The 26,444-nt window shown below is 35.9% G+C and overlaps 3 non-coding genes across 3 annotated transcripts; 2 read left to right on the top strand and 1 right to left on the bottom strand.

Annotated features, from left to right (window-relative positions):
• Positions 1-9,124: 9,124 nt before the first annotated feature.
• On the bottom strand, positions 9,125-9,196 carry Trnal-caa (transfer RNA leucine (anticodon CAA)). Its single transcript has one exon. It is a non-coding gene; the product is annotated as a tRNA-Leu (tRNA).
• Positions 9,197-16,743: 7,547 nt separating this feature from the next.
• Trnap-agg (transfer RNA proline (anticodon AGG)) lies at positions 16,744-16,815 on the top strand. The gene has a single exon. It is a non-coding gene; the product is annotated as a tRNA-Pro (tRNA).
• Positions 16,816-18,134: 1,319 nt separating this feature from the next.
• Trnap-agg (transfer RNA proline (anticodon AGG)) lies at positions 18,135-18,206 on the top strand. The gene has a single exon. It is a non-coding gene; the product is annotated as a tRNA-Pro (tRNA).
• Positions 18,207-26,444: the final 8,238 nt, after the last annotated feature.

Below are 26,444 nucleotides of genomic sequence, written 5' to 3'. Positions count from 1 at the left end.
TCTCTTTCCCGGTCTGCTGGAAGAGATTTCTACTAGAAATAACCTGAATCGTTTGTCTATCTTATGTTAGTTTAATTGTTTTTTTTTTATTATTATTATATCCTGTTTTGTGTACAAAAAATTGATAAAAGCTGCTTTATTGTGGACTGCAATCTTTACGGGCCTGTTGTAAAAACCACAGAGGGATTTTTATCCTGTTTTTACAGAGTCCGCTTACCTAACTTGAAGTTTTGATAAGTCCGGTTTTTTTGAAGAAGCGACTGCCTGTCTGACCTTCCAACCAGCGAAGGGAAAACTATTCCAATACAGGTTAAGTCACATACTTCCGAAACGTATTTCTCGGGAATGTGGGGTTTCTCACGATGTTATCCTTCACCGCTGAGCACGTGATGATCATTTATGATCCAAACATGAATTATGGTTTATCATAAATACATCTAAGGATTTTCTATCAAAAGTGGCTGCCAGTTATCTTCTGATTACTTTCAGCTCTGTTCACCCCATTTGAGGTTAATCGGGAAGGTTCTGGGGGACCATTGGATTGAATTGCAAACCACAATACGACAATATCTACAACGAACCGCAATGTCAACCGCATGACACATATTATTAAATAGCTCAGGGTCTTACCTAAGTCAAATTTGTATTAATGGTGCTGAATCCAGTACACACCATCTTATTTTAAGTTGTACCTGTCATTTTCTTATCCGCCAAAAAAGAAAGGGACACGCGTCCCTATAATTGAAAATTTCTCAGGCAGTATAAGGATATTTATAAATATTTATGTCCTCCAGCATAATATATATATTTTACTTTTTTATGTATTTTTTTAATTATCTGTTTTTTAAATTTTATTATTTAGTTATCTACTAAACGATTACGTTGTCCTACTTTGCAAATGTTGTGTGCACCTATAATTGGCTTATGTAACAGTCTAATTCCTGATGTAACTTTTATTTTATTTAATGTCTTATTATATAAGCTGTTGGTGTACCTTTTTTATAAATAAATAAAATAAAATAAATTTCTACCTATATAAAATATGTGTATTATAATATGTGCTATATAATTTTCAATTATAGGTAGAAATTGATAATAACGTATTTAAAACACATAATAACGGGTTCTTACCGCGTTCAAAGCAGGGTTATGAGACTCCCGATATTATGTGTTTTAATAATGATAATAACCGCGTAAACTTAAAACAATGAAAATAACCTTCCCATGATTTTAAATTGGCTAATAACCAGACAGAAATAAGTTGACAGCACACGTCAATCGAGTTGCGTACCAGAGAGATGCTTAATTTATTCGCCCGGGTTATTCAATCATTCACTCATTCATTTTAAAATTGACAGTTGTCAATCATCCGTCCCTTTCTTTTTTATGTATAAAAAAATTATGGGTATAACTTAAAATAAAACTAGAAAGTGTCTGCAGGGACCGGAGCCATTATTTATGTATGGATCAATGAATCTACGTCACTCTTTTCTAGAAATGTCGTAAGACGTCGGCGTCGTGATTGCATCGCGTCTTAAACAGGAGAGACACCGCTCTTTTTTATATTTTTTTTTTTTGTGTGAAATTGAATAGGTTTTAATTTTATTTTTGGATTTTTTCGTGTGTACTACTTTCATGTTAATTAATTACAGTCTTGTTTTTCTTATTAATTGTTTGTTTTTTTTTTTGTTTTTTTTTTTTTTCTAACCATACGCATTATATTATACAGTAACGCTGTAAGTGAATTTACAAATAAATAAATAGAAGTACGTACTAGATATATAAAATTTGTAGGCTCTGATTCGGTATAACTCATCAGGTTCAAATGCAATATACCAAACGGCTTACAGACAAATTGAATTGAACTAGGCTGAACTTGTACTTAAGCCGTAATACTCTATCTACGTTGCCGTTGTACTAGTTATTGGTACCGACTAAACTCGAAATACTCTAGAACGAGGCGAACATTTAACGGCATTAAGTGACATTGTCTCGAGAGTCGACGGCAGATGTCGACAGACAGTTCGTAATTAACGAATTGTTTGACAGCTAACGAGTGTGTCGGTTCTAATGTTAGGTTGTGTGACCTTCGTCTCGTAGTATTAGATGAAGCGAAGTCGATCGACTTGGCGCAGCACTAAAATAGGAACATTACTACTTTTTCTTTTTGAATTGACGTTTTGTTAAATGATATTTCAATTTAGTGGTGCTTAATAAAATTTTATTTATTTAATTGTAATAATTCTACTAAATTATAGTAAAAAATATGATAATAGTAAGTAATTGATAATAATTTACTTTTCTGTAGGTGTTGTAAGTTTCAATAGTTTGCTTTTTCTACATACATACATACATAAGTACATAAACTCACGCCCGTAATCCCTAATGGGGTGGGCAGAGCCACAAGTAATCAAAGACAACTTGCAGCCACTGTTGATACGAAGTCCAAAGATGGATATGATGAACCTTATGGTGATAAGGGATCAGCCTATCGCCCATAACATTAGTCCATCATGTTAGAGGACACAATCCCTCTGTCGGTTTTTACGACATGCCCGGGAAGAGAAGCAGCTGAACGTGTTCTATGTTTTTTATATGCTCCCAGAACAGCATAGAAGCACTTTTCTACATACTTACCTAAATATTTAGCTATCTCTGCTAGCCTAAATGAAGAATCGACCCAATTTACCCCTATTCTATTATCTATCTTGGAGCGAATATTAAGAGTGATGGCGGGTTTTCTGATGACTGGTGGTTCTGCGGACCCCGATGAGGATAGTAACGTGACTATATTAACGTAACCTAAGTTCACGACTAAATCCCAATGGGGGTAGGAGTCACCTATGTTAATGAAAAAAACGTACATCTCTCAATAATATATGTAAGTACACTTGTACAGTCATGAGTGATATCCTGTACCCACTTTAGAACCCTATTGCACTAACATATATTTAACAATTAGTGAGACTTACAGTTCAATTTGTCAAAAAAGTTAATGCAACATGGTACCAAAATGTATACATATTAATGTTCGTGACCGTACATAATGTAATTTTATTACATACATACATAAACTCACGCCTATTTCCCACCGGGGTAAGCAGAGACTGTAGAATTCCATGTAATTTTAATAACCACCGAAAATTCGACATTCCCTACGAAAATTCACATTTACAGTGGCACATTTACCGCATTACTTCGTAGTTCGCGCGGAACTTTCTGGGTTTCATTACTAGCGTTTATTAAGTACTTTAGGTGTTATCTTCAGATTTTCTAGACTTAACACGAGTGCACGTATGTAGATAGCAAAGTTCGCTCACTGGGTACGGCTCGCCACTTTTACCTGCTCTAAATAGCTGATCGTTACTCTAGATTGGCCGCACTAGTGTAGTGATGTGCTGATGGGCTTTTATCGATATTTTCCCGTTTAGTTATTGACGTTATAAGTAAAGAAGCTCCAATTATATAACACAAAAATAGTAAAACAAACATACATACATACATACATAAACTCACGCCCGTAATCCCTAATGGGCTGGGCAGAGCCACAAGCAATCAAAGACAACTTGCAGCCACTGTTGATACGTTGCCGTAAGCTGGATATGATGAGCCTTATGGTAATAAGGGATCAGCCTATCGCCCATAACATTAGTCCATCATGTTAGAGGACACAATCCCTCTGTCGGTTTTTACGAAATGCCCGGGAAGACAAGCAGCTGAACGTGTTCTATGTTTTTTATTTGCTCCCAGAACAGCATAGAAGCAGCATAGTAAAACAAACGCATTTTATAATGAAAATTTAATTTAATTAAATTATAATTTCTTATCTTATTTAGCCTATTCGATCCCACTGCTGGGCAAAGGCCTCCCCTCGATTTTTCCACTCCTCTCGACTTTGCAGGATCTCCGGCCAATCCTTCCGATAAGCATTAAGGTCGTCACACCATCTTTTACGCGGTCTTTACTTCTACGTGACTTGCCTATCGCTCCGGATGCATCCGACAAACGTGTCCGACCCAGTCCCACTTCAGTTTGGCGGACTTTTCCCCTACATCAGTGATACCCGTTTTGGAGCGCAGTGTAGTGTTTCGCACACGGTCGTTTCGTTTGACGTCTGCGTTCCATTGCTCTTTGGCAGATCTTGAGCTTGGACTTTTGAGATGCTGTATTGTATTTCATACAACTGTTTTTATTTTTATTTATGACGTGACTTCTTGTACATTTGCCGCGAATGGTGTTAACTACTTGCTGGACGTGCACACAGAGAATATTAATAACAATAAAAAAACAAAGTTATAAGTAAAATTTATTAAAAACATCATAGAAGGAAAGCTAGAAGGAAAAGGAAAGAGCCTTAGGAAGGGGAAGACCAAGAAGAGCTTACATGGAACATATTAAAGAAAAAGGTTAACGTCGTGTTTTATAGGGAAGTCAAGGAATTGGCCTTTGATAGACTGGAATGGAAAGTGCTACACCAACCAGAGCGTGGCTCTTAAATTGATGATGATGAAGTAAATTAATGTCCTATTATATTCCAACTTACCACATCGAGGCAAAGTCCCCAATACTGGCCACGTCGCCTCTTTTCTCCGCCAAAGTGACTCTTTGGGCAAAATAACTGCCAACTCTAAGGTCAAATAAGCAACATATGCCATGTGCGTTCAAGGGAATGTTCCCGTTATAAAAACTCTTTAATTTTTTATTTTATTTTATTTGGGACAACAACAGTCTTATATCTAATTGTACAATGTATGATTTAATTTACAATATGTAAGACCAATTACAGCTATCCACATAATTACATACCTAGTAAAATATAAAGTATAATAATAGTAAGGACATTAGCTGATTTTCTTTTTAATTTGTAATTTTTTGTTCTCTGTTTTTAGGTTAGGTAATAAAGCTCTTTTTAAATAAGTTTTGCGCCCTTTGACTACTGAACATTACATACATACATACATATACAGCCTATATAAGTCCCACTGCTGGGCACAGGCCTCCCCTCAATCAACCGGAGGGGGTATGGAGCATACTCCACCACGCTGAACACACACAACATTATGATGAGAAATTATTCATCGAAATGACTTCGTACTTTATTTATCAATATACAAAATAATAATGCTAGATTCTAAATTTAATAATAATTTAATTAAATTAATTAATTAAATAATTTTTTTTATTTAATTTCTGGCAGAAATTGCTATTTAGCAATAAGGCCTCCAATTGTACTTATGTTTTTATTCGTATGTTTATGTCCTTTGTATATGTCGTTGTGCAATAAAGTATTATTGATTGATTGATTGATTGAAATTTAATTTATCTATCGTGCGGTTTGATGTCGTTGACTGATCTTGAATAAATTAATGCGAAAAGTTTATATGGCAAAAAGTTTTAAATGTTACTTATCTGATTTAAGTTTCATTTAATTAAACTTAATAAACATTTAATAAGTCTCTCAAAGGCCTGTCACACTATTCATTATATTTGTATTTAAGTGAAGAGTGAAACAAAGTTATGTTTATATAAGTTAAGTATGTTTTGCTACCAGGCTTAATATACCTGATAATTTAACCACCTTTCTAGTGAAACAAAAGCACATAGTCCCATAGTCCCATACAAAACACTATACAACCTCAAAACCCTAACCAAGTGGGACAATATAACAATTATGTGCAAGCAAGTTTGCCACAAACACCGCAAGATTCCCAGTTCACAACTTCACACTAAGTAACTTAGAGCTGCATAAGACAGAGGCTATACGCGTGTTGCTGCTTCGTTGCGTCGTCGCATCGCTGCCAACGCACTGATAGCTAAAAAGTCCTACGTATGTCGTTGTAACTTATATGTTTAATATATTGTGTAAAAAAAAAGATTATTAAATAGTTCATGTCCCTCTGGTCGCTTGGAAGAAACTGCTGTAGAGAAATAAGGTCGGAAATCGTGCTGTTATCTTTCTTGTGTATGATTTCATTATGCTAAGAAGATGTTTTTTTGTTAGGGACATATTGTAGTCTCGGATGGCATGCGCTACTTAACCGAAGCCGAACAAAATGAATAAAAAGTTTCCAACTAGACAAATCAGTTACTTTTTACTAAACGTCAAAACACGAAATTACAATGGAATTTGTATGAAAAAGGTATCTGTGACGTCACAGAATAACGTGACAAAATATCGCACTTATTATTACATTATTCAATATTAAAATACAATAAATAAGTAAGTAATTATTATTTTTTTGAATATGAATCTTGGTACTGACGAAGCCTGTGGTGGATTTACATTCTGTTTTTTATTATTATTGTTTTTAATAATAAATAAGTTAAATGGAAAAAATAAAGCTATTTGCCACCTTTAGATCAATTTTTATTTAGTAATCAGAATTTTGACCAATTGACTAAAGTGAATCACGTTGCTACTTCGCTAGCTGATGTTAGTCTTCACGGGGTCCTCACCATCATTTCTTTCGCCTTAGCAACCAACAACAGCGAAAACAATTTGACGTTACTATTATATGATCAGTAACTAGGTCCTCAGGCGTCGCAACGGACCCACAACGTATCGTGTGGCCGCACACTTAGGTACTTACTTGAGGTTAATGTTCGTTGCAAAGGTTACTTCAAATATTTGCTCGGGAAAATCTGTTTGAGGAGTGTTTGCGTGGTCCCGTGTGAGACGTTGTAAGCTACAGTCCACCTTAATTTATAAGGCCAGATGGTACACAGTTTATTAAAAGATACACAGTTTATTAAAAGAACGTTCAACCTGGTGGTTGTAATAGAAGGATCGTAAGTTATAGAGTGGAGCAAAACCAAATCTCCTAAGAAAGCCTGACCTTTAGGATTATATACCGTGGGATATAATCTAATACCCTAAAGTACGTAATACCGGGTTCTTACCGCGTTAAAATCAGGGATATAAGACTTCCGGTATTTGAACACTGTTGGAAGTGCAAGTGATCACGGGATAACTGATAGTCATATGCCTGATATTAACGCGGTAAGAACCCGGTGTTATGTGTTTTAATTATGATAATAACCGCGTTAACCTCCATCAATGAATACCTTAAAGGTCAGACTTTCATTGTTGTTTAGACTAAGGACTTTTACACACTTAGCTTTGCAGAATAGGTACTTTAAAACATTGATTAAAGTGTGCAGGACGGAAGCCGACAACATTAAGTGTAAAGGTATCTGGAGAAAGCAAGCAAAGTACGTTAGGATCAAAGCAAATGGAATTCCATAGTCTGTGGTAAACCTGATTTTATTTTGCAAATGCCATGATCACGGGATGACTGATGAGATTGGAGTGGAGTAGGTAGATCCAAAATTTTCTACGGGCAGACATATCTATCTACCCTCTTTCTTGCAACAGTGTCGAAATATTGGATGTCTCATATCCCTGCTTTAAACGCGGTAGGAACCCGATATTATGTGTTTTAATTATAATAATAACCGCGTAAACTTAAAACAATGCAAAATATACTTTGTTAAAATATCGATAGCGGTCATCCCATCACTACATAACGCTAACACCACCCCGTTTGATGACGGGTGAACCGACGGAGTAATGAGGTTTTATGTTACGTATCCTGCTATGCACGCAAGTCAAACTATCAATAAATCAGGCCCTATTCTTCGGCTCCCGTTAATTACAGCAAACTCCCACACTACTTTGCGAAGAGGTTTTTCTTTTACTTAGTTCTTCTTTTACTGGAAGATTATTTTATACTGCAACTAGCGAATCGACTTGGCACCTAAGTAACCTAACCCTTGTAGCCATCAAAGCTATTAGGTATTTGTAGGTACCGTATATAATTATTATTGTATCTCACAATATGACTAAATGTGCTGAGCGCTAAAAGCATTAATTACTTCCATCTACGAGTATATTTTGTTCCACATTTATGACAATAAATTTTCATTTCATTTCGTTTCAAAGCAAAAAAAAAATGTAGCAAAGTAGCATTGAGGTACAAATTAGTCGATACGTGAAAGGTAAGAAACAATTACCTTATTATAATTATACGTATTTATGCATAAAGTGCATGAATCTTTAAAATGTACTTTTAAATGATAGTTTATTAATACATAGTGTGCGTCCTGATTGGGCTATATATGTATAATATTCTGTTGTTATACGTATTTTAATTACTTTTCGGACCGGACCTGTAAAATTTTGGGTTAGGTTAGGTTAGACGCTGTGAAAAAGGAATAACGATAAGGAGATGATGAAGATGTTTTAATTATCCTATATTCTGGAATGGGAGAATAAAACAGATTGATTATGTTCAGCTGCTTGTCTTCCCGGGCATGTCGTAAAATCCGACAGAAGGATTGTGTCCTTTCTAACATGGAATGATGGACAATAAAATTGTTATGGCGATAGGCTGATCTGGTTCCACCATAAGGTTCGTGATATCTACCTTAGTACTTTGTATCAACAGTAGCAGCAAGCTGTTTTTGATTAGTTGTGGCTCTCTTCTTATCGTGTGGGTTGTGAGGTGTGGTGTTGGCGTAGGTTGCTACGCATATTCAAATTCAAATTCAAATTCAAATTATTTAATTCGGACTGTATCCATATATGTTAGTAACAAATAACTTATATTCTAATGTTAGTAACAACTTATACAACTTAAGCTAATACACACGCGCGACCCTTGGCACAGTAGCGTGCAGCTGCATCCAGCGTTTCAGCAGCGGGGAGTCCCACCGGTCTGCTAACACACTCAGGATACTGTTCGAGCTGGCGCGCACGCGGCGCAGCAAGGAGGCGCAACGTTTCCTCATGATGGTATAGAAGCAATTAATTTGCGCCTCTGCAAACATTAATGAGGCGCTGCAATAACGCGGCAGTCCGAACAGCATCCTGAATGCGTTATTATATTGAACATGCAGAGCTCCATAAGTTCGCTGCGTACCTTGCATACCTTGGACTGCGATGCGTACGAATGAGGTCTGACATGGCTCATGTAACGACTACATACTTACATCAGTGAGTAGTAACCGGGACCAACGGCTAAACGTACCTTCCGAAGCACGGATCATCTTCCTTTCGGATAATCGGGTCATCAGCCTGTAATGTCCTAGCCAAACTAGGGATCACAAAGTGATTTTTGTGATATGTCCCCACCGGGATTCGAACCCTGGGCCTCCGGATTTTGAGCCCAGCGCTCAACCACTGGACCACGGAGGCCGTTGTGGCTGTGAGTTTATTTAAATATGTACGTACGTTTTAATTACGTTTGTGAGACGTTAACAAAATGTAACGAATATCAATAATAATTATAGTACTGATGTTGAATACGAGACTTGTGTTAATCATACGGCGCTTGTGCCGCAACTATTTGTTATTAACGCAGTCCTCTCCTTTCAGCAAGTCTTGATGAATAGCGTCTAATTTATTGATAGTTAGATTGGAGTTTATAAAGAGAAATGTCACAGACAAGCGCCATCTAGCGAAAACGGGATGTAACAATTTAGCTAGCTGGCCACGTATTTTATTGTAAAACAATAGAAACAAAATGGAGTAGCAAGAACGACCCCGTTTTATTTTCCCGCTCCTTCAATCAATCAATCAATCAATAATACTTTATTGCACAACGACATATACAAAGGACATAAACATACGAATAAAAACATAAGTACAATAGGCGGCCTTATTGCTAAATAGCAATTTCTGCCAGGCAACCTTAGGGTGAAAGACCCCCTACGCTCCTTATATTCATTTTATTCAACCAAATACATCCAAAGCGATCTACCTATTTCTTCAGGAAAGATACAAAAAATATCGTTACTCTACTTCTGTGGTGAGATAAATGAGTTCAATTGGTACAGGATTTCACAGTATTTCCAGTTTTCTTTTTCATTTGTTTATTAAGGATATAAAAACAACAACTATGAGGAATTAGAAAGAGTACAATATTAGGATACAACAATCCCAATCACAGGATACCACAGATTGATCAGAGAGTAGAAATTGATAGAACAAGGTGGTCAAAATGGCCACATTGAAGCAATTCATCTAAGAAAGCTATATTGCTATTTTACTTTCACTGCGAACTTACTTTTATATGCGCAAATGTCAAATTGCAATTGAAATGCTTCGATGTGGCCTCAGAAATAAGAATAAGTAAAACAAATGAGTGTAAAAAAAACATATTGTTGCTATTCATCTCATAATGCAATATTGCTATTTGACAATTGTTTGCATTGCGCACTTACTTGTATATGGACAAATGTCATGAATTGCTTCGATGTGGTCTTTTTAACTCCCCCATAAATAACAATATGTGAATTACATCCCTACTTGCTACTTGCTTGCTTTGCTTTACTTGGTGAAGGTTTTGGCGGGAAGAAGAGAGTAATGGCGATTATTGCACCGACAAGAGCGCAGCTCTTAAATAGAGAGAGAGAGAAATGCCTACTTGCATGCATGCATGCATAATAATTACATCCCAAATGCAAGTTTACTTAGTGTCTTGGCAAGAATTTTTGAGTATTTGTGCTTTAAATGATGGTTAAGGTAAAACATAAATATAAATATCTATATTAATAAATAGTGTATTGTAATGAGAGAATTTCTAGACTACGTTCCTTAAAAAAATATAGATAGTGTTGCCTTAGTAAAAAAAAATGCCAAAAAAAAATGCCTTAGTTTAACCTTCTAATTTCATACCTAACAGTAATATGCATCTTTTATCTTTGGTTTGGGTAAAATGATGACCCTTTTTATTACACGTAGGTACAATACAACTTCCATCCACTTATTATTCTGAACAAAATAAAGAGAAGCAATATAAGTAGCAACATAATCCTTTACATAATCTGATCCAAATATCAACATACATACATAAACACACGCTTATATCCTACCGGGGTAAGCAGAGACTATAGAATTCCATTTGCTTCGATCCTGACAAGCAAGAGAAGTTTCTCTTGCTCCCTCCACATTCATCAATCGCTTCATACACGCACGCCGGTTCAGAGTAGATCGTACTAAACCTTTTCTAAGGACATCTTCAATTTGGTCAACGTAAATCCTTCTCGGTCTTCCTCTGCCAGCCCTACCATCAACTTTCGCCAAATATCAAGCTACAATTATTTTTATGTATGCTTCTGCCATTACATTAATTATTGAATAATTATGTAGGTGCCCGAGAAATGAGAAAATAAGTAATTATCACTTTAAATCTAGATAGCGCCATCAATATTATTTTTGGGGAATGTAGCTTCAAACAGAATCTTCCAAAAATAGGTATTTAAATTCCATGTCTATAATTATTAAAAACATTCAAAAATCTATCGATAACTGTAAGCACATCACTACGGTTAACACGCTCGAACACCGAATTCGTTAGTGGCAGGCGAGCGCAAAATAACTACGCTTATTGAAATATCACATGGTCCATGAGTAGCAATCTATCAATAACTCAACTAGACCTAACCGTACAATACATAATGCTCAATGATTTCATTCGTTATTAGCTCTAAACTTGTTCTTCCCATCTCTGACATACATATTTCCCACCGGGGTAAGCAGAGACTATTTCCATTTACTTCGATCCTGACACACTTCTCTTGCTTCCTCCAGATTCATCAATCGCTTCATACACGCACGCGGGTTCAGAGTAGATCATTCTAAACCTTTTTAAAGACATCTACAATTTGGTCACTGTAAGTCCTTCTAGAAAGAGTTGGAGAAAAGAGAACCATAATTGAAGACTATAGAGAACCGGATAGGAAATATGATTGGCCACCTGATACGACACGATTCGTTTATAACAAACATTATAGAAGGAAAAATTGAAGGGAAGAGAGGAAGAGGTAGACCTAGGATAACATTTATGAAACAAATAAAAGAGAAGGTGCAGGTCGTGTCGTATCGGGAGGTGAAGGTTTTGGCGGGAAGAAGAGAGGAATGGCGATTACTCCACCGACAAGAGCGCAGCTCTTAAATAGAGAGAGAGAGAAGTCCTTCTAGGTCCTATCCTATCTCCCATCTCTTTCTATCCGCTAAATGAATTCCGCTGCATCTAATAAGGGAACTACGTATATTTTTACATCAGAATTTCATCTATCGACATTTGAACACCCATCACTAGCAATTGTTGTAAGCTGCCCGCGTTAATGCGTGCATTAATCGCAGACAAGCCTTTGGGTAATGAGGTTTCTTGTTAACTTTATGCCTCATACAACGTTTATCTACGTTTTTTGTTAATAAACTACGCAGACCCTTTGGCCCGCTACTTAAGGGCAAGGAAGGACAATATAAATCTTCTTTCGTTCTCATTTTGGGCGTGAAGCTACACTAGGGGCGTCGTAAATACTTGAAACGTTAGCTATTTATTAAAATTCACACACAACATCATACCTGTATCCCCGAAAACAAAATAGAAGTGTATAAGTATTATAATTATTTGTTCACGTGACTTATTGTAGATTTTTTCATCCATTTGTGTAATTTTGTTTTGTATGTTGTGTGCAATAATGCTTTATTTCAAATCAAATATGCTTATTTGATTTGATTTTTCACATATGGCATTTATTACTTGGTCTTTCAAATGGGGAGCGCTGAGGGCTCTTACCCGGTTCAAATGAGTGATTTTCCAATCGGCGTTCCTCAAAAATTTATGATAGTTGGTGCTGTTAAGTTTTTCTTCGTATGGATAACAGACATATGCATCTTTAAAAAAAAGTAAAAAAAAAAAAGTTTAAATAGTTTTATTAAACAGGCCCCTGGTATGACTCCCCAATTATGAGGCACTGGGCCATACTTGTAAAAAGGAACGAAATTTTATTATGTTTTTCTACCACCTATGCTACTAACATTATCTTTTAAGTTTTATTCCATGTTTGGATCTATGTTATCTGAAAATTAAATAAATAATAATAATCTTCTTCTTCTATCGTGTGGGTTGTGAGGTGGAGTATCAATTTCATCAACCCTGGTGTCAAGGTTACGTCAAGGAATTCGAAACCGGAACCTCCGGATCGTGAGCACAACGCTCAACCACTGGACCACGGAGGCAGTTAATCATACGTCTAATAATAATAATAATCTATATATCTACTCGTATCTAAATTAAAATGAAATAAAGGGTTCATGGATTAATAAACACAAATTATCATCCGTATTTCCTATTCCGTTGAACTTTCCAAGTGGTTCCAAAGAAGAAATGGCATCCGTATTTAACTTATTCTTTACGTTTCTCGTTGTGGCTTTAAACTGCGTTGAACAAGTTTTATATTCAATCAAAGTCCACTAACTTATACTAAACTACGAGTTTAAGTTAATATCCGCTATGAGAAAACTTGAAATTCTATTGAAAAACATCAGTTAATAAAGATCGTTATTAATATTACTTATAGAAGAAGTTATTTTTAAAGTTTTGCTAAGTTTAAAATTTTCTTATTTGTCTTTGAATATTGGCACAGCTGAGTAATTTGTGGTATATTTGTGTATTCCTGTCCTTTGTATTTGATAAAATAACATTACATTTAACATCACGCCTGAATATTCGAAGGCATTGGCGTATTTGTATAGCATAAACATACACCCACTCCTTACCAGCTGTTTAAGTCCCGTGTAATAGGGGGCGAGAACAAGTTCTATCAACCCGCATTGGAGCAGCGTGGTGGAGTATGCTCCATACCCCCTCCGGTTGATTGAGGGGAGGCCTGTGCTCAGCAGTGGGACGTATATAGGCTGTTTATGTTATGTATCAAGTCAGGATCATGGTCAATAACACCCATACACGTATGTACTTGTACGTATTTGTACGGGGTAAGTGACATCGTAAAAATACTGAGTGGAATGATTCAGCTCATTATTCTGAGTAATACCAAGTGGAATTTTCCATCGCAAAAGTATAGAATTGAAAATAAATTAAAAAGTCACAAAAAAACCACTTGATATAAACTCAGAATCATGGTCTGAATCATCCCCTCAGTATTCGTGACGATGTCACTAACACCCTATATAAACTTTGTAGATTACGGCGTTGCGATGTAGCGTCACGTCGCATGGCGTGTGATGTCTTTAGACCCTAGTGACCTTCCCCACGGTGCGATAGATATCTCATGGATGTACGATTTTAGGGTAAGTTTTGCAGTCTTAGACCACTTGAAAAAAAGCATGACATCATAATTGATTATTAATCATAGAGAGTGTATGACAATATAAAAAAAATATTTTGATGAAGATTGTAGTGGATAGTCTTTTTTATTGTCATTTCTTTTTTCAAATAAATCTTTTTACATATAAATCAAGTGAACAAGGATCTTAGACAGCATTGACAGGAGGGCTGGTGCGCGCCATTTCCATACTTTACCCATTTATAACGACTGTTGAAAACGATGTTTTCATAGGATGCAGCGTAAGTTCAGAATATGACCAAATAATAATATCATCTTCCCTATATTCAAATCAGAAAACAGAATCATTTATTCAACGTAATGGTCATGGCTTAAACTGAAACTTGTTGAATGACAATTTTTTTTTACGTCATTTCACAAAATGTTATGGCCGAGGAGAAGAAATGACAATGAACTACAACAGCAACACATCTTTTAAATCAATTATATATACATTACAAGTAACTTAATAACTAGATGAACACATTTAATACTAGGAATTTTTATCATTTAATCCTCAAGCTAACATGAGGTTTAAATTTATTTTCTATCAAATACAAAATATTGTTTTTTTTTTAATTGTAAAAACGTATACATAATCCCAATAAATCGTCGTCACTTGTTTCGATATCGCACGAATTTCATCGCATCGTGGGGACGCTCGCTTTTTCGTCAGTGTCTTTAACTGGGTCAATCTGTACTTTCATCGGTAAACAACTCAGAGGGCGTGAGGTCCTTCGGGAGGGCCATTCTCTCTATTGTTATGTTTATTTTGAGGGAGTTAAAGGATGATGTAACGGATTTGACGTGATAAATTGTTTTCGTTACAAACGTGAATGATCTGTAAAAAGAATAAAGGCTCATTATGTAAACTTCACACTGTCACTGTGTTTGTACTGTCAGTACTATTCAGAGGCGCAGAACAGGAGTCCTAGTACTATGTGAAATAGACTACTCTGGGCGCCATCCCACTCGCGTCAGACAGAGTACTGCGAGGCGGAAGGCAAGAGGGAAACCGCTGTCCTAATTTTCCCTAAAAAATTAGCACAAGCTACAGCGACAAGAGAAAAAAAGAAGCGATTTTTGACACCAAATAGCCAAACAAAATATGGGGAATATCGAGAACAAGAAAGCTTCATCCCCTTTGTCTGTTTTGAAAATGTAAACACGTTTATACGGACAGATAGAGTAAACAGAAAGAATACGGAAGCACTATGATCTTCAATAGATAAACAATAAAACACAACAGACATCCCCTGGGGAAATTCACTACGGAGATGTTTACTTATACGGGCAGAACTAGCGATTTTAAGTTTAAAAGATGAAAGGTTTAGAGGAAAAATCCGCTGCTTTAAACGGGGTTTGAAATTGGTTAAGATTGTTTCATGTTATTCTCAATAGTGTTAAGCGGATAAGATGTTCTTTATTTAAACATTGACGATTCAAAGTGTAATGCGTGTGCCTTGAAAATCATCTATACTATCGATAATATTTGTAGGGAGCGCTGGTAATTTCAATAAAACCCCACACAAACAATTGAATGAACTGTATTACTTAGGATATTAATTAAATTACAAGATCCAAACATTGAGACGCGTTGGCTTGCTCGCGCTAGAGATGTGACTGACCATAAATGGTAGACTATTAGGTATGTCCCATACAATATTGATACTATATTAATAGCGTATCGATACTATCGGCGTTTTTTAAACTATAGTAGTAGTCTTTTTTGTTTTTTACAGCACTTACCCGTGCTTGGGGAAACTCAAGATGTTCATTTCAAAGATTTTCTCAAGTCGGGACGAGCGTGTTAACCATTACCCACCGGGTCCTCTTCCTATCCATGCGAAATTCTTTCGATCTATGTAACGTTATTAAGGCGACGCCCAAGTCCCGTCCGAGTAGGAAATGGTTTCGATTTAAATTTTCTCTTCTCTCTACTCTATCGTGTGGGTTGTGAGGTGTATTACCAACCCCATCAATCCTGGTGTCAGGGCTACTATTAAGCCGCCAAAGGCCCCAGACATGACTCATGTAACGACTACGTACTTACATCAGTAAGTAGTAACCGGGACCAATGGCTTAACATGCCTTCCGTAGGATCGTATTACTTTCGGACAATCAGGTGATCAGCCTGTAATGTTCTAAACAAAACTAGGGATCACAAAGTGATTTTTGTGATACGTCCCCAGCGGGGTTCGAACCCGGGACCTCCGAATCGTGAGCCCAACGCTCAACCACTGGACCACGAAGGCCATTAATTTTCTCTTTATCTATAGTAGTATCGATAGACTTAATATATCTAAGTAATTAATGAAATATTTTATCTATTAAGAGTAGGTAACTAACAATAACTACAAAATTATAGATTTATTTTATCAAGTGTTATCAAAGTTTATTGCTGGTGTTAAATATTTAGTAGTGGATAATAAGGACCGATCGTCGTGGAGATCCTTGGGGGAGGCCTATGCCCAGCAGTGGGCGTCATACGGCTGATGAATAAATATTCAGATAGTACATGCGTTTTTATGACCTTATGATAAGTGAAAGGATTTAAAAGAGGTTATGTTTAACAGCTATTGCGATTATTGAGACGTTTTCACAACCGGCTCGTTGGTCTAGGGGTATGATTTTCGCTTAGGGTGCGAGAGGTCCCGGGTTCAAATCCCGGACGAGCCCAAACATTTTTGGAAATCAGCTTAACATAGACTGATCAGGTAAAATGAAACAATCATTAAATTTACTGTACTGTACCTATAGGTAACCTTTTGAGTTATAGCCTCATGAGTAGAACAGGCGGGTTAAAATGGTCACATGGAAGCAATTCATCTAAGAAAGCAATATTGCAATTTGACATTTTTTTGCATTGCGCACTTACTTTTAGAAGTACCTATATGCGCAAATAATGCTACACCGACAAGAGCGTGGCTCTTAAATTGATGATGATATGCGCAAATGTAAAATGGCCATTTTACCGCCTCAGCTGTTATAATACGTACATCTTCAACCATGGATGTGCCGTTCCTGGGAATTTTAATATAATAATAATAATAATATGGAATTTAAAAAAAGTATATATTGTACCCCTGGTGCTCTCCACCACGGGGGTGATTCCCAAGCACCTACACCACAGTCTGAAAATGCTATGCCTCCCTACCAACACGTATGTCATCATGCAGAAAGCAGCCATACTTAACACCTGTCGGATAGTACGCAAGTTCCTATCCTCCGACATTGACATCATGACTGAACGCACAGATACATAATTATTATACCCTGCTTCCAGTGGCACTTGGTCTGTGACCCGTGTCTCTGGTAAATACCCTCCGAAAGAGGAGATAAACTATAGTTTAAAAAGATAATAATAATTCTTTATTCAGGTAAAAAGGCTACCCACACATTTGAGAAAAAAATACATAATTTTAAATCGTTCAAATAATATAAAATATAGTACAAATATAAATGTAAAGTTAAATTTTGGGGATATTCCCAGAAGTAAAAAGGTGCAAAACTTATACATAAAAAAACTTTGTTACCTAACCTATAAGCAGGTAAGACTAGATAAAGAACTACTTGGAAAAGAAAAGTAGCCTTCAGCTTCCTATTAAAGAGTTTTTACATACATACATACATTAATATGACGCTTACCCAGGTGGGAAATAGGCATGTGTTTATGTGTGTATGTATATCTTACTTTATTGCAGTTCCTTAACATCATTAGGTACATAATAATCACAAGAGGTTGCAGACTAAAACTTGTGGATTATTATAATGCAAAGGAAGTTTTGAGGTTTTGTTTTTTAATTATTATTTCATTCATCTCATTCCGCACATAACAATAACTTTACGGTTAAAAGTGACGATAAAATCTCAAGTTATCAATATTACGATTAAGTTAAGCCGGTTACTACTTTTGTATAAAGTGAAAGGAGATCATTAATGAGAGTACCTAGTAGTTCAATGCCTTGTGAACGTAAATTTCGGCATACCGCTCAACCGGCTCGTTGGTCTAGGGGTATGATTTTCGCTTAGGGTGCGAGAGGTCCCGGGTTCAAATCCCGGACGAGCCCAATTTTTTTTTGTTTGCAGTTTTTCATTTTAGTAACAAAATATTCAAAAAGCATGCCTAATGATGAATTTCTATAAAAAAAAAATGCGCCTTATTATTTGTTTTTAACGCCTTTATCTACTACTCAACAGATCACATTAACTTTTTTGAGAAATTAAACCGTAAGTCTCATTAAATGTCAAATATGATAGTGTGATAGGGTTCTAAAGTGGGTACATGATATTGCTTATGACTGTACTTACAGAATAGGACATGAGGTACCTTATACGGCCAGATTTGTTGTACTTTCCGCAACACACGAAGTTCGCGTAAGTACATAAAGTCAGTAACAGATGAAATATGTATTTATTTTAGAAAAAGATACCATTTATTGTGTATCACAGAAACTGTTGTTTTTTCAAGTGACAAAATATTGGGTCGTGTACTAGGTTCAAGATAAATTATGAAACTCTGATTACTAAATAAAAACAGGTCTAAAACTAACGAAAATCATTTCCTTTTTCTATTTAACTTATATATGAATTTAAAAAAAATCGTAATAATAAGTCCGACATTTATCACGTTTTTCTATGACGTCACAGTGTCCTTTGACAAACAAATTCCATATTCATTTCGTGTATTGACGTTTAGTAAAAAGTGATTGATTTGACTAGTTGAAAACTAGTCTATTATGTCTTCTTCTGTCGTGTGACGTGTGGGTTGTGAGGTGGATTACCAACCTCATCAATCCTGTTTTCAGGGCTATTATTGAGCCTCCAAAGGCTCCTGAAATGACTCATGTAAAGACTACGTACTTATATAAATAAGTAGTAAGCGCGATCAACGGTTTAACGAAATATTTAATAGAAATTTGAACATAAAATAAGAGTAATTTAATTTACTAATAGTGTTATGTTAAGAAATACTCATTTAAATATTCATCAAGCTTGTAATGTGATTTATTTACAGCATTTTGCAATGTAAAAGTTCCTTACGATTAATCTCACGATGCCATTGCATTGACGGCCTCCTGGTCTAGTGGGTTGAGCGTTGGGCTCACGATAAGAAGGTCCCGGGTTCAAATCCCGGTGGGGACATATCACAAAAATCAATTTGTGATCGCTAGTTTGGTTAGGACATTACAGGTTATCACCTGATTTACCGGAAGTAAGATGATCCGTGCTTCGAAGGCACGTTAAGCTGTTGGTCCCGGTTACTACTTACTGAAGTAAGTAAGTGGCCTTTGGCGGCTCAATAGTAACTCTGACACCAGGGTTGATGGGGTTGGTAATCCTCACAACCCACACCAAAGAAGAAAATTGTATTGTCACAAAACCCTTATAACATGGTCGTTATTCAGTAGGTACCTACCATAATGGGGTCACAGTGTTAGTTCGCTAATCAGTTTCTGGTGATATATCAGGGTTTAGCGTCTAGTGCGGGGATAATGCGATAACTCTAGCGCAAATTGTATTAAAAGGGGTTAAGGTGCTTTTTGCTATACCTAGCGGCATGTTTTATGTATAATTTGGAGATCCTATCATAGATTATAAGCAAACTTATTGTGTAGGTACAGGCATGAGCAATATAATGTACCCACTTTAGGACTCTGTCGCACTAACATATTTGACATTTAGTGAGACTTACAGTTCAATTTGTCAAAAAAGCTAATGTGACATGGTACCAAAGTGTATATGTCGTGGCCAGATCATAGAATTGATCATTTCATGAAATGATCGACCATTTCATGAAATGGTCGTATTTCATGAAATAGAACAACATTCGTTGGCCACATCATGATGTGGTTTGGCCAGATCAATGAACACAAAACGTTTAACGATATGACCAACTAAATGCATGATTACTTCATGATATGGCCAAACGTTAGCGATCATATCGTAAAATAGTAACATTATCCACCGGTAGTGGCGCTGGTGTCGCTTTGTTTTTGTTTTGCATAATGGCGGCGGACAATAATTATTCTTTTGTGAACGCGAATAATACGAATAATAATGAGCAAATACAAGATAAAAGTGCAGTGAAGCAATGTTTTGACACTAAGGTGAAAAGAAAAACTCGTATTAACAGTAGACAGCAACTTTATTTTTATTTTTAGGTTATATGGCAAATAATGAAGGTCGAGTGACCACGCTACGTAAATCAATGGACTATTATTGGATTTCAAAATATGATATAATTAAAACTGCGAATGAAGAGATATTAATTTTAAAAAATAAAAATATAGACGATGTCCGTAAAGTTTCTTTTTTTTGACGTGACTTATTGTAGATTTGCCGCAGATGGCATTAACTACTTGAAACGGGATTCTATTAAAACGCATAAATGTTTTTGTCATAATTTAAATTATCATAATCCTTTTTGCATAACGTTTTTTATCATAATAGTACTTTCCCATAATAACATCTAGGAATACTGGTTTGTTAGGTGTAACTTATTTTTGGACTAATATTTGTTGGTATAAATTTGATTCGCATATAAATAGGCATCCATAATTCTTTTTTAGAATAATAGTGTTTTGTTATAATTTTTACAAGCTATAACAGTAGGTTAGGGTGCGGCGGGGGTGGCCCTTGGGCCACCCCTACGCCGCGAGCATGTTTATCTTACACACGAAAAGTATACTGAATGATGACCAATGGCATGAAATAGTGTCAAAAAATATGACGACGACTTCAAAGCGAGATGCAGTTACGGCGTATATGTCAACTACATCAACACTCCGTTAATCGAAAATGACTTTTTAATTTTTATTTGACTTTTAAACATTTTTGTACTTTGTACTAGAGTAATACATTATTTCCTACCTTATTTCGCGTTTTTATTACACCACTTATCATGGACACCCTACTTTAATGATATGGCCAAACGTGGATGGAAATATCATTAAACGCTGACGTTTAAACGATATGGTCAGTTGAAGTTGGCCATTTCATGAAATACGACCATTTCATGAAATGGTCGATCATTTCATGAAATGGTCAATTCTATGATCTGGCCACGACATATACATATTAAAGCTCGTGACCGTAGGTACTACATCTTTAAATTAAGAAGTTTCACTAATTCATAATAAGGCCACATTGGGGCAATTCGTCTAAAAAGCAACGTTTATTACTATTTCTCATTTTTTAGAAACTGTGCACTTAAAAAAAAACAACTTGTTAAACACATAACCCTCCTTTTTGGTTCGCCGCAGTCGGTAGAAAACGTTACGTGTCTGCATGCCATAGTTGCTTTCTTTATGTGTCTTTTGTTGTTACTAGATTTTTGCTAATTTTGTATATAATTAAAACACGTAATAACGGGTTCTTACCGCGTTTAAAGCAGTGATATGAGACTCCTGATATTTCGACACTGCTGTAAGTGCCATTATCCCGTGATCATGGCACTTGCAACAGTGTAAGCGGTAAGCGGACCCGTTATTATGTGTTTTAATTATGATAATAACCGCGTAAACTTAAAATAACTTTGTATATCTTTAAAATAACCTTACCAACGCTCCTTTCATTCATCACCAGCCCATTGACGTCCCCACTGCTGGGGCACGGGCCTTCACTATGGATGGATAGGGAGATCGGGCTTTAAACCACCACGCGGGCCCAGTGCGGATTGGTGGTTATTAACGACTACTAATGCAGCCGGTACCAACGGCTTAACGTGCCATCCGAAGCACGGGGGAGCTCGAGATGAACTTATTTTTTTTTGTGGTCACCCATCCTATGACCGGCCTTTGCGAAAGTTGCTTAACTTCAACAATCACAGACCGAGCGCGTTTACCGCTGAGCTACCGAGCTCCTCAACGCTCCTTTATAAAAGTAAAAAAAAAAAATACGCAATCGCTATTACTCGACTTCTAAGACTTACCCGAGATGAATGAGATAACATGAAACATCACGACCACGTACTGTAGGGCTACCATGCGCAACGTGACAAAATTTTATCACGGTCATTTTATCGATTCTGACGATATAATAATGTCGTTTTGTTGACTCGTGCTAATATGTGAACTCAAATAAGTCATGTCGTTCTGTCAAAATACGTGTCATGCATGTTAGGGAAAAAAACAAACTTATCGATTTCGACAAAATTTATTGAATCGATCGATAATTTTGTGGCGGACCCAACTAGTTGGCCAGCTAGTTCCGCCCACATGCAACAGATGGCGCCACCTTCAATAATGCAGTCTTGAAGCAGTCGTGAAACGCGATATCGAAGTTTACACAGCAAGACGCATATATACAACTTCCAACATAACACCGGTGGATCGTCGATCCCTAGTCACACTACCAACTTGTGACTAGCGGGGTACTATGCTCTGTTCGGTACCTCGAAACCATCCTTTGGCAGCAGAATATCTTCGCCGCCAAAATTTTGTCACTTTGCGCATGTTTGCCCTGCTGATCGTATAAATCCCCAACTCAATAATATCTCGACCCCAAAACACCCCAACCCTATTAACTGTTGACGTAATAAGAAAGCCTATCGGAGTGGAAGATTGATGGAATGTGCACAGCTGTAATTATAGGAGCTTGTCACTCATAAAAATAACCGTATAATAACTCTCAGTCATAGAAGAAGGAATAATACTACGTATGGAGCGCTCCCCATTAAAAGTAGTAAATGCCATTTATAAGATAAATCTACAATAAGTCATGTCAGAAAGGGACAGTTTTTTCTAACTGCCTTAGTTCATCACATGTCTCGCCGTCTTTCTAAGTGATGCTTTCAACTGTAGTGGTGGTCTAAAAAATTGAATCCAATTTTCAATTAGTTCGATTGAACTTTGCTTGGCTGTAAAATACTACCTTTATAATACGTTGTAATGTGTTTAATGCTGTATGATTTTTATGATTAAGGCGGCTACTCATTTAGGGTGGTATTAATAAACTAATCTCAGCTTCGAGACTGCCCTCAAGATCATGTCAATGTGACAGTTCTCATATATAAACAGGGAATTGAGCATGATCTTGAGGACAGTCTCAGGTGAGATTCGTTTATTAATACCACCCTAAGTAATCTGTACTTCGTAGGAACATTCAAGAAGATTCTAATGAAGCGATATTTTTTAATGAGTCCACCGTTTTAATTAGACCATTATATTTTTCCTTAACGAATACGTAGTTTGATATTAACGAGGATATTTTTTATTTTTACTGCAGGTAAGCGCTGTATACAGGGTGTTAGTGTCACCGTAAAGAAGACTGAAGGGGGTGATTCAGCTCATGATGTTGAGTCAATATCAAGTGGAATTTTTGCTCGTGGGTACTTAAATCATCATGAGATGATAGTCGTGAGTTCATGTTATGTTAAGTTTGATATTGGCCCCGATTCCTGCAGACACCTCCTAATTTTACTTTAAGTTATACCTGTCATCTTCTTATTCGCCGAAAAGGAAAGAGTCGGATTATTGGCAGTCTTAAATTTTAGGAAGAATGAGAAAACGAATGAATAACCCGGGCGAATCAAAAAGTATGTCGCTGGTATGCAAACCGTTTGACGTGCTGTCAACTTAATTCTGTCGGGTTATTGGCCGATGTAAAATGTTTAGACGGTTGTTTTAGATTTCTGTTTAAAATTGACGTAAGTTCCATAAATTTATTGCCTGACGATTACGCATCTCTTTCTTTTTCAGCGGATAAGAAAATGACAGGCCTAAAATAAAATTCGTCTGCAGGAATTAGCACCATTAAGTTGCATAAATTAATTTTGAGCTGTCCATCAGACCATACATAAACATCAGCTTATTTTTCAGTACCATTGGAATCTTTAAATTATTACTGACATAAATATACGATTAATAAATACATCAGCATAAAATTGCTTAAGCTCGGAAAACCGCAGAAATGCGGCTGCTTTTCAGATCAAAAACTTTCTGTTATATAATAGCCATTGAACAATTATTACAAGCCTCAAAAATACAATAACGATTGTGAAATAAAACCCGGGGTAAATGGACCGTTAACTGACGTAGCCAGGATATTACGCTTTGATTTTATATAATATATAAATTCTACTTTTTAGCTCAATACACACGGGGGAAGTAACGAAAGCGATTCGGGAAGAAGGGACGGAGGAATTAGAATGAAGCCTATTGAATGATTTCAGTATGATAGAGTTTGGGGTCCAGATTATAACAACGACAACTGGATTGAAAAATCGCTATATGGAAAACATAGAATAAGAAATAATACTACGTATAGTTCAGCAACTCTCCGAGCCTTCAGCGCTCCCCAATTGTCCGGCCAAGTAGTTAATGCCATCTGCGGCAAATCTACAATAAGGCACGTCAAAAAAAAAGAAAAAAAAAAAAAAAAAAAAAAAAAGAAAAAAAAAGCTCCCCACATACCACCTCGAACATAGTTTAGACTTGATTCTTATTTTTTACCAGTTTAGTTTATATGTTTATTTGTTTATTTATTTTTATTAAGGACAAACTGGGGCGGTAGGCAAGAGGGAAACCGCTGCCCCATTTTTCTCTAAAAAAGCATGGAGTATTCTACACCGACAAGAGCGAGGCTCTTAAATTAATGATGATAGGCTACTTACATGTTCTAATTTTAAAATTGGACGCCTACGTTCTTTCGTTGGATCGAATATTCGATCGAATGTCTCACAGAAATTGCCGCCTATAAATATTTATTTTTCGTGGTGATTGGTTTTCAAATTATGCTAATAATTTGCAATAAAATTGAACCTTGGCTAAGAGCTTAAAGTAAAAATAATGTAAATGCAATTAATTAATTCAGTGTTCTTTTTTAAGTTAAGCGGAAAGCTTATTTATGCATATTATGTACCTTTATTGTTAAAATTTTTCTTGTTTGTGATTTGTGTGATAAATACATAAATAAACATTAACTGATTATTATAAGATCATCTTTTGTAAGTCGCACTACTTACCTAAGTAAGTAATTACGGTTAAATTAGGTATTGTAATTGGCAGCCCTCAGACGTCACACACACTACCTATAAATATACGCACGCAAGTACGCATTAGTAGTATGAATAGTATTATATAATATAAACAATAACAAAATCAATATACAAAAAAAAATACAAATAAAAAATATAAAGAAAATAATAATAATAAACTGCACTTATCAAAATTTATTCAATTCACAATTAATAATAAATTATTATTTATTATTTATTTTATTTTAATTTTTATAATAATAATATTTTGTATTTCGTACAAAATTATTTTCTTGTATCGCCTGTATGAGCTGCCCTTAATACACAACACTCAACAACCGGCAAGGTTTAGGTTCAGGAATGTCAGCATGATGCGCAAGTTTTGGATACGCACATGCGGAACTCGTTTGAGGAAATATAATAGATATTATCCATTTATAATAGTCACGGTGAGAGAAGGAATCAGAGATTGTTCCATGCTGCTTGATGTTTCAACTCCAGCCAACTATTATAATACAATTTGCGGCATATCTACAATAAGTCACGATGTCAAAAAAACAAACTTATTGCTTTAAATATGTCTTAAAGGTCGCGATATAAAGATGTTGCGTACCATGACACAATGATGTAGTGAGTACCAAAAATTCCTGCAAGTATTTTTTGATGATCATTTTTTTAAATAACTTCATAAATGTTTATTTTCTTTAAAAGTTTTTACAAATGACATGATGCCAATGTCTCCTTTTTTTAGAAGCCTGTGTATATACAGAGTGTTAGTGACATCGTAACGAAAACTTTGAGGGATGATTCAGGCCATGATATTGAGTTGATAATAATATATATTTTTAAATTATTTTCCGTTCCATACTTATGCGACGGAAAATTCCACTTGATATAGACTCAGAATCATGGTCATGGTGGTCTGAATCACCCCCCTTAGTATTCGTTACGATGTCACTAACACTCTGTATAGATAAGTTTACTTTATGAAAACAAACTTAGCAATGCAATCTGATCTGCCTACCTTAATATTTTACATTTGGCATGGATCTACGTTGGTAGGTATGTGAGATTAAAAAAAAATCTAAGTACACTTATAACATATCATAACATTACATACACAGCTTATAAACGTCACACTGATGGCCACTTTCTTTTTCTTGCAATCTTGATTTATAGAAAGATTGAAAGTAAAAAGAAGCAAATTTCACAAAGCTGACAAACTAACTCGACTATAAATTATATGACGTAGACTAAAAAAAATTACAAGGGAATTTTCCACACATAAAAAAGAGACGGCAGAAGGGTCGTATAACTTTGTTATTTTGTA

This window comes from Pectinophora gossypiella, chromosome 15 (genome assembly GCF_024362695.1).
Source record: "Pectinophora gossypiella chromosome 15, ilPecGoss1.1, whole genome shotgun sequence".
Classification (NCBI taxonomy): domain Eukaryota; kingdom Metazoa; phylum Arthropoda; class Insecta; order Lepidoptera; family Gelechiidae; genus Pectinophora; species Pectinophora gossypiella.
This window is presented reverse-complemented; position numbering and strand designations above follow the sequence as displayed.